Below are 16,899 nucleotides of genomic sequence, written 5' to 3'. Positions count from 1 at the left end.
AGATAGCCTTTGCAGTTATATTCTATGCTTCCACGACATTTGCTACATCTTGTGCCAACACTCTATGGAAGCAAAAGGAATATAAACATCACAGCGCACTGGAATATAAATTACAAAATCAGGAATGGGCAAAAGTTTCTCTTCAGAAACTGTACCGGTGGGAATACCCAGGGCCGCCATCAGGAATTTTGAGGCCCCATACTGTCTGACGCGGCGGTGACGTCACAGCCGCGTCAGACAGTGAACGCTGGCAGGACAGAGCGCGCGGACGAGTCTCTGTCTGCGGTGCTCTGTAAATCAATGCTATGCGTGTCTAAAAGACACGCATAGCATTGATTCTCTCCCTTCTCTGGGGCCCGCACCCAGGGCCGGCTCCAGGTTTCAGTAGGCCCCTGGGCGACAGACTGTCGGAGAGAGCCTCAGTGGGCCTCTTTGCCATGAACTAATACATCCCCCAAGCGCACCTGCCGCCTGGCGGCTGCGGGCCCCCATATGTGGCAGTAGATCCTGGGGCCCCATACTGCAGGCCCAAGAATACTGCCCTGATGGCGGCCCTGGGAATACCTAAAAGCTCCTGTGAAGGTGATATGGAGGGATAATTGACCTCAGATAGCCGCATCTTACTGAGATGTTAAGTAAATAAATAGGTCATGGTCAGACTCCTGGCTCACTACCAGTACAGTGCACTGCCTTGCAAAAGTTGCCCGGTTGGAGGTTCTGCTGGAGCCGGGGATGCTGCAGGGGCAATGTTCCCCCCCCCCCCCCCCAAGTGGGAAGTGAGTCAGTCATTGTGAAAAATCCTGGTGGCCAAAGTCTGGGTCTCTGCTTGCAGGGTTCTCGATGGACCCCTTGTGCCCAGCTGCCAGCCCAGTACTGTCACCGCAATAACCGGGTACATTGGGTGGGGTGGAGAATATATAACGTAAGGGCAAAATCCCCAGGGTCTGAACCAAAAAACAAACTGAGACTTAAAGACCTAAAAATGGATAACCTAGAGCAGAAAGGAGACATGGTACAGACTTTTAAATACCTGAAAGATATCAATGATGCACAAAACTGGAACTTTTTCTAATAGAAAGGAGCCTTTAGATCTAGGGGTCGTGACATGAAGCTCTATGGGGGTAGACTTGGGAACATCAGGGGTGATGGATGCATGGAATGCCCTCCTGGAAGAGGCGATGGCGACAAGAATGCTAACAGAACTCAGAAGGGCGTGTAATGAACACAGAGGATTCCTAATGGCTACAGGGCGAAAATGAAGAAACGGGGTAACCCTGTGGTAACTTCTGGTGTATTTATTATGTTTCTATACTGCTTATCATAAATCTAAAGGGTTTGCAGCTTCATCACATAGTCAATATCATATCATACAAAAATCAATAACACCAGTACATCTCAAAACTATCAAACATGACAATCAGTACAGACATAAATGAAAAAGTGTCTTTGTTCATTTCTTTTTAGCACCCTAACCTGTACCATATAAACTAATTTTGCTACCCCCAGCAGCTAAGTTCTGGAGCAACTGAATGGGTTAAATTAGTTTTATATTTTATTATGTAGGTACTTTTGGTAACCTATTTGACCTACCCCCACTGAAGAATGCGGTATATACAAAATTTTAAATAAATAAATAGATTTTTTGGAAGGCCTGAAAAAAGTGAATTATAACATAGAAACATAGAAATGACGGCAGAAGACCGAATGGCCCATTCAGTCTGCCCAGCAAGCTACGCACTATATCCTTTTTTTTTTTTATCTTTTTCTATCACCCACCTGTTACTATTGGCTTCCAGTACCCTCCAGCCCTGTATTATTAAAAATCAACATCTGTAAAACCAAGGAAAATCAGCCCTTTCAAGGTATGGTTTCAGGCGAGGTAAAATATGCAGTTTATAATAGCCGGTTTTTACCAGTTTTCGAACATATTCCTTCATTGATAAGCTGGAATCCAGCTGTGCCCCCTGGTCGCGAACTCTAGATATTTTCAAATCCGCGCCTTCAAATGACTAAACCGGCAAACTGAGGCCATTTACATTTCTCTTTGTTAACACTATAACGTCGGTTTTATTTACATTTAAAGTCAGACTATGTTGACTTAACCACCCTTTTATTGTCTGAAGGTAAACTGTTAAAACTTTCCGAGCTTCTGGTAACGAATCTCTAAACAGGAAACCAGAACTGGGTATCATCCGCAAATGAAGGCTCCTGGTGCCTGACTGCGGGGGAAGTGCAAAGGAGCAGGAGGAAGCTAACAGGTTACTGTGTCATTCGGCTGCTTAACTTGAAGCAATCTGTACAGTGCAAAATCTATGCTAGAAATTGCTTTTAAAATCTTAAAAGCGGACTCTTCTTAGATCATAGCCTTGTTGATTTTAACCAGGTTCTTCGTAACAATAAGTTTCCGGAAATCTCTTGAGTCTTGTCTGGGAGGTCCGACTAGCTCGTAAGCTGCATAAACTCTGGTTGCCCTAATAGCACTATAAAAACCAGCTCAAACTTCGAATTTAAGCCCTTTGGGGGGGGACAGAAAAATACCCAGAGTACCTGAATATAATCCGCTCTGTCGAAAAGCAGAATATACATTTTTTAAAAAGACCCCCTTTTTAGAAAAATGTTGGGATCCACAATAAAATATAAGCCTGTGGTTAAACAGTGAGAGATAAGGAGGGAAATCATACAGCACCACTTATAAGGGGAGAAAAATGAAAATACATGAACAAGCCCGTGGCTAAATGAGCCATGCAGTTTCTGCTGGGACTTCTCACTCAGTTGTAAGGCAGGGAGTATTTCTACATATCTAGTGCTAAAGCGTGAAAACAAATAACAAACTGTAAAAAAAAAAAAATATATATATATCCCCATGCCGAACAGGACCTCAACATGCGGGACGCTTCCCTTCCCAAAATGGCGCCTCTCGGACGCCGCGCGCCACCGACGTCCGGAGCACGCCGCGCGTACGTGACGCGGCTCGAGCCGTGCCCCCGTCTGCGGCGGCGGCAGCGGTGGCCCCTTCGCCATTACTGCTCAGAGAGGCGCCCGCTCCAGTCTCCACGGCGCAGGCCCGCTGCAGCGCAGCCGCTCTGAGGTTAGTGCCCTACCGCGCAATCTCCAGCTATTTCAGCCCCGGCGCAGCCGCACCACACGTCGGGCTCCCGGGCTTGTGGGAGCCGGCAGCGTGTTAACCGCGCGCTGACACTTCCTCACGAGCTCAGCCGCGGGGAGCTGGTGGGAGGTGTGAGGGAGGCACTGCGGCGGCGGCGGAGGCCGTCGAACCGGCGCGGCTGGGAGGCTGCAGCAGGCCGCACTAGGCCCGTCTTGCTGAGAGAGAAAAGGAAGAAAGGAGGGCCCGCGGCTGGATTTGGCGGGCGGGAGAGCGGATCGTGGGGCCTGGCTGGGCGGGAAGGGAAGGCAGTGGTAGACTGCGGCTCAATAAACTATCTACAAATAAATGTTTCTGTTTAAGCGCGAGTAGTTTTGCAGCAGCATAATCTTGGAGGAGCCGGGTGTGGTATTTCTTCTGCCTCTTTTGGAGTAGGTGCATTGGTGTTGCATTACTGCTTTTTTTTGCAAAAAAAAAATAAAAATAATAGTAACCTCCGACCTGAATGGCTGTGGTCAGGATGGTTGCAGAATTCCTATCCTGAAAGAAGGGGGGAGGGAGGTGATCTCTGAAGTAAATGCAGTGAGAGGGAGCTGTGTCCTGGGGATTAGCAGCTGGGTGTTGGATGTGGGTGATGTATTTCTGCGAAGCTGGGAGCTACCGCACTGATGGCATTTTGCAAAAGTTTGCAGATGTCTGTTTGCTCTGGAGCCTCATGTGCTCTGTGTGTCTTGTGGTTTTCTTCAGTGTTCCGGGATCAAACCTGGGGTAATTTAATGGTGTGCAGGTTAAGAAAAAAAGAACCTTAGTTTCATCCTCTCCTGCTGCCTGGGAAGGACGTGGATGATTTTTGGAAGTTTGTATCCAAAATTATATTAGCTGCATTTTCCTCATTTTAACGGGAGTAAAGGGTTAATTTCCTGCTTTGGGCTTTTCTTGTATTGCGATGTAAAAATTTAGCTTCATACATACACATACAGTGAACAAAAAAGTGGTGCAGTTGATACAGATCATTTTGCAAGTTGACTATTTAGCCACTAGGGATTTCCTTATAGCTTCCTAAAGCAATGCGGTTGCCATGTTAGTGTACTTAAATGCACCGAAATGTATTTATTACTCATATCTTTAAATAAACCTTAACTGCATGTTGGAAAACACAGGCAGCAGTGCTTAAGAGTAGCTGAGAACAGTGGATTGACATGGAATCTTGGGCCTGTAAGTTGCTGCATCAAAATTGTCATGTGTTGATAAGGGAGCTTGTCATAATCTGAAATCTGTTGAATTGTCTATGTAAAATTAATTTGTGGCCTTGGTGTCCTAGACACTAGGAACTAAACCATTAAAAAACAAACTAAAAATTGCCATTTTGACATCATTAACTGTTTATCAGTCTCTGATAAGTTGAGGATACTAACTTGATTTCTTTGCCAGTTATTTTTATACCATTGTAACTTAGGGCATCCTGATTCAGGATATGAAAATTAGATATTTGTTTTTTTTTATTTCTGTGCAGTTGAGATTGTATAAAGCCTGTACAGTGATCATCTATAACCGTGTACTACTTTGTCACTCCCACACAGTTTTGATTTGAAAATCATTCTCCCCACCTCCGTGATCTCCATGTGTATTAGTTATAATGTATTATGCTTCAAAGTATAGAAGTACTTTGCTTGCTGATCCAAGAGCCTGTTCATAACATGCAGTGACATCAGTAGTTATTATGAAATAACATTTTGGTGGTTTTATACTACTACTACTTAACACTTCTATAGTGCTACTTGATGTATGCAGTGCTTTACAGAAACCTTTAAAGAGACAGTCCCTGCTCAGTAGAGTTTACAATCTACTTGGGGGCAACATACAGGGCAAAAGAGACATGCCATACTGGATCAGGCTAAAGGACCATCAATCCCACTACTTTGTTTCCAACAGTGGCCAAACCAAATCACAGGTACCTGGCAAGATCCCATAATAAGGTGCAGCAGTGGAGTTTGAACCCTGTCTTTCCTGGTGCACAGCCTGCTGCTCTAGCTGCAATCCCCAGAATTTGGGAATTAAGACAATGAATAAAAATTTGAGGCTTGAGTGGAACAATTGAGGATTAAGATTTAAAAGGTGAGTTTTTAGATGGGAAGAAAGACATGATGCACCAGCTCAGTAAGTCTTTTCCAAGCATATGGTGCAGCCAGGTGGAAAGCAGAGTCAAGAATTGGCGATAGAGATCAGCATAAACAAGGAGTGACTTGCTTGATGAACAGAGTGCATGAGGAGAGATAGTGAAGAGCTGCAGAGTGAAGGCTCTTGTAGGTGAGTAAGAGGAGCTTGAACTGTATGTGGGAATGAATAAAGAGTCAATGTAGTGACTTGAGAAGAGGGACTGGGTGTAGTGACTGACAAGAGAAGTCATGCAGCTGAATTTTGGATAGATTGTAATGGAGAGAGATGACTCGCTGGGAGGCATGTGAGGAGCAGGTTGCAATCTAAGCGAAAGGTGATGAGAGAGTGGATAAAGATTCTGGTAGTTCAGAAAGGAATGAAGGACTTTTGGTGATATAGAGAAAGAAATGGCACATTTTAGCAGTGATTTGGATATTGGTAGAGAAGGAGTGAGGAGTTGAAGATGCCTCCAAGGCTATGGGCAGAAGATACTTGGAGGCTTATAGTGTTATCCACAGAAATAGAGAAAGGAGGATGAAGGAAGTGGGCTTTGGCCAGGTTATTTATTAACATTTGATATTCCACATTTTACCATGAACTGCTTCAAAGCAGATTACAATAAATTTAAATTAGGTTATGATAGTATTAGATCAACAAACAATATTGGTTGAGCATCTATATATTTAAAAACAGATTCATAGGTTATTTTATTGTTGTTGTAGAAATAGGAATACTGTGGTAACTAGGTTGTTTTAGAATCTTTGGCTAAAAAGCCATGCTTTAGCTGTCTTCCTGAATGTGAGGTAGTTCGGCTCCAAGCAGAGGGATAAATGGAAGCATATTTTAGATTTTTGGTGTGTAACAGCTAAAAGCCCAAAGTCTTGCAGAGCATGGTCTAGCAGAGGCCAGAGGTGGGGTGGAAAGTAGAGCCAGTTGGGAAGATCTGAGTTTTCTCTTGGGGGCATAAGGGAGAAGGAGTTGTGAGAGATATTCTGGGGTCTGTTTCATCTTCAAGTGCATGAACAGAATGATTTGAACTTGATCCTGCTCTCTATTGGTAGTCAGTATAGCTGAGAGAGAATAGGTTTTATGCAGTCACATGCTTTTGCTTTTACTAGGATTCTTGCTACTGTTATGTAGGAGCTGGAGGTGTGTTGAATTTTATAAGGAGATGCCATTGAGTAAAGAATTGCAGCAGTCCTCCTGGTGATTAGTGAATGGATTACTAATCACCAGCAGGACTACTGCATTTCTTTATTCAATGGCATCTCCTTACAATATGGCTATGAATTTTCTGTCTAGGTAGTTTCATAGTTGGTGGAAATGATGCAAGTGCATGAATGAGATTTTTACTACTTTGGAGATGTGTGGTTCCATACTGAGGTTTTGGTCAAGTACAAAGCTGAGGGGCCCAGTTTTGTACCAATTCTTTGGGATGTAACAGAGTATCTAACAGGTAGGGTGGTAACTGACATAAGGGATGACCTTGGTGGCTAATGCAGAGAAGTTCTGGTTTAGAAGGGTTCAGTTTGAGTCCCTGGTTGCTGAGCCATTGTGCCACTGATGTAAGACAATTAGTGAGATTTGAAATAGAGTGTGATTGGTTGGCTCCATTTTGAGACTGAGTTGAATGTCTGCCTGCAAAAAGATGTCATTCAATGTTGAAGGCCTGAATGAGGTTGCATATCAGACTGAAGAAAATGTTAAAAAGAACTGGAGAGAGGACTGAGCCCTGGGGGGACTCTACATGTGAGAGCTTGAGATTTTGAGGATTTGTTGGCCCAAATAACAAACTGGGTTCTGTTAAAGAAAAGGGATTCAAAACCAGTTTAGGGCAATACCTTGAATGCTGATGATATGTGAGCGCTGGATCAGAAGTTGGTTGACTTTCAAAGGGGACAGAGATCTAGTAAGACAAGAAGGGAATTACCACCTTGATCAGCATGCAGGTGAATATTGTTAGTGAGAGCTAGTAGAAGATTCAGTTCCATGGCCTTTCCAAAAGCCAGATTGACAGTGTAAAATGTTTTCCTCGACGTGGTCGAAGAGTTGGAGCTAAACCATTTATCTCCAAGAAGGAGAGGCTAGAGACTGGGCGATAGTTATCTAATATTTTATCTGACTCGTGTTTCTTCTCAATCTGATGATTACCCTTTTCGGCGAGCAAGGGAAGGTGCCTTGAAATATGAAGGCATTTACAATAATTGTCAGCCAGAGGGTTAAATCTACATCTAGCTGTATCACTCCATGGTGAGACTGCACCTTGAATACTGTGTACAATTGTGGTTGCATCTAAAAAAAGATGGATGGAGAAGATACAGAGAAGGGCTACCAAAATAAGGGGCATGGAACAGCTCCCCTATGAAGAAAGACTAAAGAGGTTAGGACTTCAGCTTGGAGAAGAGACAGCTGAGGGGGATATGATAAAGGTGTTTAAAATCATGAGAGGTCTAGAACGGGAAGATGTGAATCTGTTATTTACTCTTTCAGATAATAGACTAGGGGGCACTCCATGAAGTTAGCATGTGGCACATTTAAAATGAATCGGAGAAAGTTCTTTTTCACTCAACGCACAATTAAACTCTGGAATTTGTTGCCAGAGGATGTGGTTAGTATAGCTGTGTTTAAAAAAGGATTGGATAAGTTCTTGGAGAAGTCCATTACCTGCTATTAATTAAGTTGACTTAGAAAATAGCCACTGCTATTACTAGCAGCAGTAACACGGAATAGACTTAGTTTTTGGGTACTTGCCAGGTTCTTATGGCCTGGATTGGCCACTGTTGGAAACAGGATGCTGGGCTTGATGGACCCTTGGTCTGACCCAGCATGGCATGTTTTTATGTTCAGGTTGCAGATGAATCTAGATGCAGTGAGATCTACTGGGCTAGTGGATTGACTGATTCTTTGGAGGATTTTCTCCATTTATTATGGGATGATTTTCCTGAAGTCAGTGGAAATAATTTGGCTGAGATTTGGTGGGAGGTAGTATCTTTTGGAGATGTCATGATAGGTGAAGTTGAGGAGGGAAGTGCATCTAGGGAAGATCTAATGTTGAGTTTAAGGTGGTGTTGGGACATTCAGGCAGCAATGACAGAAAAGTAGGCTGAGATCTGGGACTAAATTTGTTATGAAATTTAATGGTGTAAGTAGAGAAGTAAATCTGTGAATCAACATAATGGTATTGAAAGCTATTGGAGGAAATCAGAGCATCAAGGCTATTAGTATATGAAGAGAAGAGGGCCCAGGACAACCATGAGGCACATCAATTGATAGTGGTATGGCAGTAGAGGAGGATCTGCCAAAAGAAACACGTGGCTATTCATGAAAGCCTTTCCTGAACTAAACTGAACCTACGCCATCATTAACTAAGCACTCAGACTTTGCCTTATTCACGGCAACTAATTTCCCTACCTTATAATTAATATTCCTACATCATAAACACAATTCACTAATGCCTTAAGCACATTGACTGGCATTTACGTTCTTTCGATTTAATCCCCTGCTTCTTTTCTATGCTCCAAGTTGTATTACTCCCTTGTTTTATTGTAACTGCATACCTTAGCCTTCTCTTGTTTAATGTTTTATTATTATTATTATTATTATTATTATTATTAAGATAAATATTAGTTTTTACCTTTTTTGTTACCTATCCACTTGTTAATTGTAAACCGACATGATGCGATATCTATTGTGAATGCCGGTATAGAAAAACTTAAAATAAATAAAATAAATAAATAACTAAAAAATGTGATGGGAGAGGAAAGAGAACCAAATTCCAAGTGAGGACAGAATATCAAGGAGTAGATGGTGATCAATAGGGTCAAAAGCAGCAGATAGGTCAAGGAGGGTAAGTATTGAGTAAAAGTCTTTGGTTGTAGCTATAAGCAGGTCATTGGAGACTTTGGCAAGGGCTGTTTCTGTAGAAGGCAGAACCAAAATGGAGTGGATCAAGAATGGTTTGAAATGAAAGAACATCAAGACAGTCGCATATTAAAGTAGTTTAGAAGTAAATGATACTCCTGGGGGAATTCTGCACTACTGCAGAGCACAGAATTTGTGCAGAATTTCCATTTTCTGTGCAGAATTTGAAACGGGCCCTGGTATGCCTTGAGCGGAGTGCATCCATTTCACGGAGAAGAAGGTGCAGGTCCTGGCGGCTGCGAGCAGAGCTCATCCTGCTTCCAGCAAAGATGGAACAGGCCCCGGTGAGAGGGAATCTGTGTAAAGGTTGTGTTTGTGTGTGTGTGAGCATGTGAGAGGATGGTGTGTACCAGAGAGAGGGAGTATGTGAGGAGATGTGAAGGAGTGTGTATATGTGTAAAAGATTAGGAGCTGGTGTGCGTGAAAAATGGATTGTGTGTATATGAGGGAGTGAGTGCTTGTTTGTGAGGGGGAGCCTGTGCGCTGGAGGGGTTGTGTGTGTCTGAGAGGGAGCCTGCGGGGGGGGGGGGGGGTTTTGTGTGTGTCTGAGAGGGAGCCTGCGGGGGGGGGGGGGGTTTGTGTGTGTCTGAGAGGGAGCCTGCGGGGGGGGGGGGGTTTGTGTGTGTCTGAGAGAGCCTGCGGGGGGGGGGGGGGGGGTTTGTGTGTGTATGAGAGGGAGCCTGCGCGCGGGGGGGTGGTTGTGTGTGTATGAGAGGGGAGCCTGCGTGCGCGCAGGGGGGGGTTGTGTGTGTATGAGAGGGGAGCCTGTGCGTGGGTCGGGTCTGGGAGAAGGGGAGCCTGTGCGTGGGGGGGGTTGGGTGTGTGTGTGTGTGTATGGGAGGGACAGAGGAAGTCTGTGTGAGGGGAAGTTCTGAGAGGGATCAAACTCTAGGAGTGGAGATAGTGGGAAGGGGAGATAGTGGGAAGGGGAGATAGTGGAGGAGTTGGGGGCCTGAGGGCAAAGTGAAAAGAGGCTGGAAGGGACACTTAGTGAACTTCTAGGGAAATTTTGGTCAAAATATTTGTCTGCATCATTAATAACTTCTTTTCTGTATTTCATTTTAAATTACTTAGACTATCATATATATTTTGACCAATATAAAGTATGCATAATTTTGCAGACTTTAATATTTTTTGTGTGCAGAATTTTTAAATTTCTTTTGTGCAGAATTCCCCTAGAAGGGAAATGGGATGATAGTTTGCAGGACAGGTAGGGTCCAATGAAGATTTCTTGTGGTGTGGTGTGATCACAGCATGTTTGAAATCAGGAATAGTAGCAGTGGAAAGGGACAGAGAATGAGACAGATAAAAGGGATAACTGCAGTGGTGATAGAGTAGAGGAACATGTAGTGAGTTTGGAGAAGTAGAGAAGGTGGGCCGTGTTTCCTCTACTATGACGTCAGAAAAGGAAGCGGGAAGGGTAGAGGCAAGATGTGGTGGGGAGAGGGCACCTGATTGAGAATTCAAGAACAATTTTGTGAATTTTGTCATGGGAGCAGTCAGCTATGGTCTGGGCTGAGAGGAAAGGGAGGTGAAGGAAGATTGAAGCAATTGTTTGGCAAACAGATGGTGAGGGTTAGATGCAAGAGAGTTTGTCAGATGGATGTAATGGTCTTGCTTGGCAAGTGCAATAGCAGAGTTGTATGTCTTTCAAGCTTACCTCGGTCAAAAATGCGCAATTAAATAGTTGTGTGTAAGTATGCTTGAATCAGTTGCCAACTTTTTAAAAAACTGGGGTAGTTTGCTTTTTTTTTTTTTATAGTATGTCCTTTTTTGATTGAGCATCACTATTAAACCCCAGGAATCAATTGATGTCATGAAGCCCTTCCTATGGGAAAAACCCTAGAAAATGGTTCATCTCACTCATTACACTTTGCTAACTTCAGTATGTTTATTGTATTGCTGAGGTTTAATTGCCAATGTATTCACTGCTATAGGTGATATAAAAAAATCTGTAAATAAATAAATTGATATCAGTACCCTGATACCTTGTGGATAAAGCAAAGGTAAAAGCCAGCAGGATGCTTGGCTGCGTGGGGAGAGGAATGATCAGCAGAAAAAGTGAACATCTCTAAAATGTACGTTTTATGATCACTTCAAGTGAGAGCATTTGTCAAACTACATAGTATGCATGTCATGTTGTAAACCGTTGTGATCTTCATTTGGAATGATGGTATATAAAATGGCTAAATAAAAAGGGAGGTGATATTGCCCCTGTATAGGTGCCAGGTGAGACTCACTTGGCATACTGAGTACAATTCTGGAGACCGCACCTTCACCAGGATATAAACAGGATGGAGTCAGTGCAGAGGGAGGCTACTAAAATGGTCGGTGGTCTTTGTTCTAAAACACATGGGGGCAGGCTTAAAGACCTAAACACCCAGAGTTGAATTTTTCTAAATCTGTTCTTTTAATTTATATTTCTGCAGCATCTGGTGATTTAATATACATTTGTTTAACTCCCCCCCCCAAATTGTATAGCTAATCACAGTAAAATTAAGCTGTCAGTTTTGAAAAAGAGGGAGATTTTTTTTTGTCAGTAAATTATCTTTTGTTTTTGTTTTTTTTTTGTATTATTCCAAAGAGCCATGTTGGTCTTGAATGGAAATGGTCTGAAACATAAAAAAAAAATTTGGTGGAGCTAGTCTGTCAGATACTGTGTGTAAATTGGAACGCTTGCTCGTTAAATGCATTAAAATGTTTGATCTTTAAACTGCTAACAGTGCCTGGAGTCTGTGTATGCAAATAATGAAGAAGCAGTGGAAGGGGGAGGGAAGAGATGGTGTAACATGTCCATCCTGTGCTGTTTACCAGGTAGAGTCCTGTGGTCAGTGCGGACTGTCAGCAGAGGGTGCGTACGGAAACTCGTTTTAAAGCTCCACTGCCGGCCCGTTCTCAGTTTTAGTTTTGATTAACCACCGTTTTTTTTTTATAATGAGGTATGATGGGGAAAGGCTGGGCAAGTGACTTTTTCTTCGGTGTGAAGGATTGCATCTGTTGGGCCTGATCTTGTCATTCTACCATTCTGTGCCTGTGGGGAATAGGTTTTCGGTAAATCTAGGCCCAGGACTTATGACTTACTGCATTCTACTTTACTTATAAAGGCTCAACTGATCATGCTGAACTGTATGAAGCTGGAAATACAACCTACTAAATATTTTTTATGTTATTTAAATCACAGGACACAGTTTCAGGTGTTAGAAGTTTTAGGAAGGAGATTGAGTGCAGTCTTTTTTTTTTTTTTTTTTTTTTCCCTTCAAATTTTGGTTTGTGGTTACATTACACCAGGGATTGTCAACTTTGCTCCTGGAGTACCAGAAACATGTCTGGCTTTCAGAGTATCCACAGTGAATGCGCATCAAGGTATATTTGTTACTATCTGAAACAGACAAAGGCTTAAAAATCCAGCTATCAGCTACACAGAATAAGGTGCACTGCCTCCACTGAATACAAATATATCTCATGCATATTCATTGGGGATGTCCTGTTGGTGACACTCCAGGGCCAGAGTTGTCTACCCTGCATTACACCATAACATAGATCTGGCCGTGAGCAACTGTGGGGGGAGGGGAAGAATCCAGTATCTGATTTTTGAGCTTCTCGTTTTTTGCTGATCATTTCTTCTTTGATGACCTGCACAAGACATTCAGGGATATACAATGTGAGAAGATGGTGTCTCCCTGGGGGCTTACTGCTGTGATTTTCAAGGCTTCCAAACACGTGTGTAGAGTAGAAAGAAAAACTATCAGCATTCCCTGACCTTTTACTGCTGAGGTGCAGTGTGACCTGTGGTGTGTTTGTAGCACCTGTTTGGGTCTTGTTGTAAGGCGCATCCTTGGGGATGCAGCACTCAGCACGGCAGCGTCTTCTCACGAACAGCACTCCCACACTGTTTGGTGTTTCCAGTGACTCTTTTTATTCACAGAAATGCATTAATTTGCTCTCTGAGTTATACAGATGAGCTTTACGGTCACAAGGGCTCACGTGCGCTGGCTTTAAGATGTAGCATGAATGGAGCAGCCGACTACAAAGAGAGACACAGTGTTCCTGTCTGAAGACCTCTGGGTTTCTCAGGCATGAGATGCACCTGATGGGATCTCTGAGCTCAGCAACTTAACTACCTCCTATCTTACGTAACCCCCCCCCCCACTCAGTCCCTCACTAGGAGTCTCTGCACACATATAGTGCATGTCATGTAACACAATTAAAGGGATAACAACTATTTCTAGACCATATCAAAACATTCTTGCACATGGATAAATTGTTAGTAACAGAAACATTGAAAATGATGGCAGAAAAGGACCAAACAGGTCCATCCAGTCTGCCCAGCAAGCTTACAGTAGCATCTGCCATGCCATATAGGTCACCCCCATACTTAGTATCCCAAACTGTCAAAGGGCATTGCACTGTCTTATAATTTTTGTTTTTTCACTGTTTTAGTAATCTGACGCTACTTTTCGGTTGAGTAGGCTAAAAAAAAATTATTCCCTGCCGAACAGAGCTCATAATCTAAATGGGTACCTAAGGCAGTAGGGGATAAGTGACTTGTCAAAGGTCACAAGGAGTGTCAATGGGGAAAGGGGGATACATCAGCTCTTATTCTAATAAGCATTTCATCCAAGGTACAGCAACTTATTGCCTTGTTATTTAGGTTACACACATACACGTCTCAGATTTTGGTTCTGTTCAGAGAGGAAAACTGTACTTTTTATGTTAGCACAACAACTTTTATAAAGTAGGATACATTTATAGTTAAATAATTTAAAATATTTTCAGTCGACCATTCATAATTTATTAGCCCCATTCCCCATATTTATCTGGTCAAGGAAATGGAAGAAATGAATTTGAATACTTATGAATCACACTTCATTTTCTTTGTTTAGAATGATTTTGGGCATTTCTTGTTTTTCCTGGAACGGGACTACATCTCTTATCAGGGTATTCCATGATTTTTAAGGATTCTGACTCAGTGGGTCAGAGACTGTGCTAAGTCCTGCCGTGTGAGAGAGCTGGGTTTGATTCCCAAACGTTTTCTGGCTGGCCGAGTCTGCCAGTCTCCGCTGATAGCTACTGCACATGGGTGTATACCACCAAGGTGTAGATGGTATGCTCATCTCTGTACAGCCTATAGTTGTACGTTTCGTACAGGGTCTGCTTCAATTGAAGCCTCTCGCTGTATCTTGGGACCTCAACATGGTATTAGCTCAGCTGATGAAAGCTCCTTTTGAGCCGCAGTGCACCTGTGACTTGAAATACCTGACCTGGAAAGTTGTATTTCAGGAGGCAGTGATTTCAGTACACAGGGTCAGCAAGCTCCAGGCATTAGTGACTTATCAAGCTTTATACTAAGTTTTATCATAACAGGTTGGTCTTGCGTACACACCTTAAGTTCCTGTCTAAGATGGTGACAGGTTTCCATCTTAACCAGTCAATTGTCCTGCCAATGTTCTTTCCCAGTCACCATTTGCAGCAAGGTGGACGAGTACTGCATAGTTTGGATTGCAAGTGAGTTTTGGTTGTCTATCTGGAGTGGACAGAAGCCCATAGATAGTCCATTCAACTTTTTATTTCTTTTGATAAGAATAGGTTGGGATTTGCTGTTGCCAAACAGACACTATCTAATTAGCTAGCAGATTGCTGCATCTCCTGTAATGCCCAGGCAGGACTGCATCTTGGGAGTTATGTCAAGGCTTATTCTGTCAAAGCCTTGGCAGTGTAGGTGGCCCACTTGTGAGCAGCTCATGTGGAGGAGATCTGCAAGGCTGTGATATGGAGTTCACTCCACACATTCACATCTTATTACTGCCTGGATACTGATGGTCAATGCAACAGTAGGTTCAGCCAATCTATCCTTTGGAACCTGTTTTGAAGTATAGAACCCAACTCTCCCTGCCTGTTGTCCGTTGTTTGGGTTCAGGCTGTCTCCCACTCTGTTACCAACATCACTGGTGGTGTTGTGCCCATTGGCACCTTGCTGGGTGTCTGTCTGGTCCCCTTTTGTGTTGGGGAGCAGCCTGTAGCTAGAGATTTTCCCATGTGAGGGCTACCATCTTGCTTGTCCTCAGAATGCAAAGTTGCTTACCAGTAACAGGTGTTCTCTGAGTAAAGCAGGATGTTAAGCCTCACGAAACCCTCCCATCACCCTGTGGAGTTTGGCTTTTCCTGTTTTTTTTTTTTTAATTATAGTTCTTTATTATAAGAGTGGAGAGGGATCCTGCTTGGATGCATGGTATAGGGCATGCTCAGTGTGCCTAGTCAAAGTTCTAGAAACTTTGACACAAATTTTCCATATCAGGGCTTCATCTGATGATGTCACCCATGTGTGAGGACAAACATCCTGCTGTCCTCAGAGAACACTTGTTAAAAGTATGCAACTCTTCTTTCTTTGAAGCTGATACCTGAATTTTTTTTTTTAAATTTGTACTTTATTGCATTTTTGCTTTTATAAAAGTTAATTTTACAATGTGATATATTCCCGTAACTAACTTAGTCTTCCACAGCTCCCATAGACTGTTTTCATACTGTTGATGTCCAGAACCTATGCTCATGTTTTTACTCATCAATAAGAAATTTCTCCCTCCTCCCCCCCTCCACGAACAACCTTCCTTCCCCCTCCCCCCCCATTAGCAAACCTCCCTCCCCATGCGCTAGTTTCACTCTAATAGTGCATACTGCTACTGTTCCTAGTTATGTTATGTTATATTATCCAAGTTGTTCACTCCCTTATTCATTGTAAGACATATGTTGTCATTGTTTTCTACTTGTTATAATGTAAACCGGAGTGATAAGTAATTCTGTTACCTGAACTTCGGTATAAAAAAAAAAAGTTATATATAAATAAATATATACACAATACAGATTGGGAAAATAATATTCAAAGAAATAATTTTTCTTGGTAAACCCACTTCAACATATACAATCTGATTGTGAAACACATTGATTCTAAATAAAGAAAAAGTGGAGACCAAGAGTTGAAACATATAGCAGATGCTTTAAGAAAATAACATTTCTAAGTATGCAAGAGCAGTAAGGGTATGTCTAACATTCCTTATTACCAATACCTTAAAGAGGATCTCAGGAACTTGATCTATAATTTAAGTATGACTTAAGTTGTTCTGGATCATTGAAAATATATTTAGTATTACGACGACGCGGGAAATGCAAAACAAATTTTACTCCCCTATCCACCACCTCTCCTCTCATCGCTAAAAATGTCTTCCTCTTTATTTGTTACCCTCGCAATGTCAGGAAAAATTTGAATGGGTTTCCCATGGAATTTCAACTTTTGAAATCTGAAATAATGTCTCAACACATTGTCCCTTTCACTTATATAGGAAAATTGCACTAATAGTGTAGCTCTTGATTTTATATCCGCCTCAAAAGATTTTTCCAAAAAATCAGTTAAATTCAAATCTGAATCTTCTTTCTTTTCCCATTGCTGAGTACTGTTCTCCAGAGATTGTCTCTCAGGTAGGTAATACATCATCGATATAGCTGGTAATGAACTTGATGAGAATTTCAAAATATTTAAAAGGTACGAGGGTAAGTAAGTCACAAACATACATGGGATTAATATTCATGAAATTTATTTAAATGCAAAAGATGAATTATTTACTGTGAAATATACAGAATATAGTCACAAACAGTTTTTCTGGAAAAACCAACTACTTTTCAACGTAATCGCCGCAAACATTTATACATTTGTCCCAGCGTTTGAA

At 42.4% G+C, this 16,899-nt stretch overlaps 1 protein-coding gene across 6 annotated transcripts in view; it reads left to right on the top strand.

Annotated features, from left to right (window-relative positions):
* Window positions 1-2,941: 2,941 nt before the first annotated feature.
* NRF1 (nuclear respiratory factor 1) overlaps window positions 2,942-16,899 on the top strand; it is a 336,328-nt gene continuing 322,370 nt past the window's right edge. For 5 of the 6 annotated variants that reach the window (XM_029615700.1, XM_029615701.1, XM_029615698.1 and 2 more), the window contains exon 1: window positions 2,942-3,088. The gene's annotated coding sequence lies outside the window, so the exon portion shown is untranslated. Of the gene's footprint in view, window positions 3,089-3,515; window positions 3,535-16,899 lie in introns of those variants that run through there. The other variant, XM_029615699.1, reaches the window with a different exon arrangement.

Source organism: Rhinatrema bivittatum, chromosome 9 (assembly GCF_901001135.1).
Source record: "Rhinatrema bivittatum chromosome 9, aRhiBiv1.1, whole genome shotgun sequence".
In the NCBI taxonomy this organism is placed as follows: Eukaryota; Metazoa; Chordata; class Amphibia; order Gymnophiona; family Rhinatrematidae; genus Rhinatrema; species Rhinatrema bivittatum.
This window is presented reverse-complemented; position numbering and strand designations above follow the sequence as displayed.